Raw genomic sequence first — 2,854 nt, 5'->3', positions numbered from 1 at the left:
CAGGGGTGCAACAATGGCTGCATGTGAGGTAGCTTGGTTGCATAAGCTACTTTATGATATGCATCAGATGGGCCAGTTGTCATTTATTGTGACAACATGAGCAGTATACACTTGGCAAATAACCCAGTCTATCATGCTAGAACAAAGCACATTGACATGCATTATCACTATGTGTCGGAGAAGGTTTTACTAGGTCTTATTGATCTAGTTTATGTCAGCACAGAGGATCAGGTAGCTGACATATTCACGAAGGCATTGGGCATAGAAAAGCTACGCAAGTTCAGAGACCTGCTTGGTGTGCAAGAATTGGGATTGAGCTCGAGGGGGAGTGTTGAGATATCGAGCTCCACTCGTGATATGCGAGGGTGACCGTTGTGCATTTATGTCATTGACTTGTTAGCTGTAGATGCAGTTGGTACACCGCCCATGAATAATAGCTGGATGACAGCTATCCTTATGTACTCTAGTTCGTGGCTCAGTTAGTATGCCACCTTAGTTAGCTGAGTTTGGTTTGAGACCCACACATAGGATTCTTCTATTTCTTTGTACTAGAGTTCTTTTGGCTTTCACAACTAAGAAGAGGAAAACTGTTTTTAGCTTCCACCTTTGTGTGTATTCCCCCATTGTGTATGTGAGAAAGCCGTAAGTGAGACTCCTTCCTTCTCTCCCACTATCTTCACAAAAAGAAGGGAAGGAAGAGGGGAAAAGAGAATGAGAAAAGAGAGGGGAAAAGAAGAAAAGAGAGGAAGAAGAGGAAATAACAAAGGGAGGGAAAGAGGGGGCAAAGAGGGAGGAAAAGAGGAAAAGAGGGGAAGAAGAGGGAATAAGAGAAGAGAGGGGAAGGAAGGGTTCCTATGCCCATCACTGCAGCTAGCACTTAAAGCGCTAGCTGTAGGCCAATGCAAATAATGGAAACAAAAAAAGAAAAAAAGAGGAAGCACTTTCTTACCTGGAAAAGTCCCGCTTGCTGTTTCAGGGACTAGCCCTACAAAAGAGAGGAAACATACCATTTTCAGATAACTAGTTAGACGAAGGAGAGTTTGGAGAAGCAACTTTTCAAAAGGATTGGATTAAGGGGACAAGCATAAGCCTACAAATAAGGAGAAAGCATGAAAGGAAGGGAAAGAGGAGGAAGAGAAATACCAAAAAGAGAAGAGCAAATCTCGTTTTTTGTCCTTCATCTCTAAAAATCAAGCATGAAAATTAGCACATAGGCTTAGCAATGCAAGGAGAAACATACTTCAACACTCACAAAATGAAATCTCACAAAAAATGAACCTAGATTGCTTAAAGAGACACACTGTATACAAAATGAAGGGCATCTCGTCAACCCTAGCCAAAGCCACTCTCTTGGCCTATTGTGCCTCCCAAAGAGGCCAGCCCTCCCATGCCAACATGCCCCCTCTTGCCTTGCGGAGACTAGAATTGGGTCAGTGGTTCAATCCTTGCCAAAATGGCCCACTACCTCAATTATCTTCCACTCTAACATAGCTAAGGCCCCATCAATACTCTAAAATTCTCATTGTCTTGGGGTGAAGAAGGCCTTTGGCCGCACTCTATATTATTTGGAGCAACATGAACCAAGGGATCCATGCAAAAATTGTATCCTAAGGGGCACCCTAGTCCTATAGAACCACTCATACCAATGTGGAGGGACACTCTCTATGCAACCCCTCCCACCACACCTCTGGGATTACATAGTCAATCTCCCACATTTGAATGCCTCTACCTCTGTGAAAATGTGGAACTATGCCCCAAAAGATCTACCTAGGCCAGTATCCCGCTATTCCCATCCAACGTGCATCCTCTAGTCCATCATGAAACCCCCCTGATCTCAAACTTTTGGCTACAATGGGAAGGGCTGACATTGAAACTCCTTGTAGCATCATTGGCTAGCCTGAATAAAACAACTAGACAAATGCTATGGACTCTATGAAGACTCCTCATCAAGGGGGAGCCGTTCCCTATGAGGGGAGCCTCTAGAAAGATCTATTTATGGGCCACTATCCACCAGTGTGAGGTGTGTTCTTGTTGACTCAACCCTCATCAAATAGGAGTCCAAGCTTCTCTCAATCATAATGATGCTCCCCCTCTTTGGGGTTCATTGTTCAATTTCACTTTGGTGTTCATGTGCTTGTTCTCCTTGGGTCCATGCTCCCTCATTGTGATAGCATGCTCTAACCTTGCAATCTCCCATCCTCCTCCTCCTCCTTCTCCTCCTCCACCTCTACCTCCCCCACCCTCTTCTCCTCCTCCCCCTCCTCCTCCTCCCTTCTCCTCTCTTCTCCTCCTCCTCCTCCTCCCTCCCTCCTCCTCCTCCTTCTCCTCCTCCTCCTCCTCGTCCTTCGTCTTCCTTCTCCCCCTTGTTCACTCCTCAACCCAAAACCCCATGAATGTGTGAAGGAAACTAGCTCTCCACTCCTCAACCCTATAGCTCCTTCTAAACCCTAGAACTCCTAAACTTGAGCTCCTAAACTTTGGGACCCTAGTTAGCTTTCTCAACCCTATCCTCCTTTGAAACCCTTGAACTCCCATTGAGGTGAGAACCTCCATCAATCCTTGTGACCAATCATTCTTTCTTAGTTAAGTGCACACTAGAACTACTTTCCATGATTTAGCCTACATCTCTCACTAGAATACAGCTCGAGGACCTACCTACACTTGTGAACACCTGTGCTACAATGAGCAATGACACGACTATAGGTGAACAACACCCTCACACCTTGGAAATGAGAGAAAAAGTGACAACACATTGCTTCCTACTCTTGCATTGCATTGCATTTCTTCAAGCTCTTGCATTTCTCCCTTGCTCTATTGCTCACTAGAATTTCTCCCTTGCTCTCTTACATTGATC

Source organism: Dipteris shenzhenensis, chromosome 16 (assembly GCF_047967505.1).
Source record: "Dipteris shenzhenensis isolate YYH24624 ecotype China chromosome 16, Dip_SZ_1.0, whole genome shotgun sequence".
Taxonomy (NCBI): Eukaryota; Viridiplantae; Streptophyta; class Polypodiopsida; order Gleicheniales; family Dipteridaceae; genus Dipteris; species Dipteris shenzhenensis.
This window is presented reverse-complemented; position numbering follows the sequence as displayed.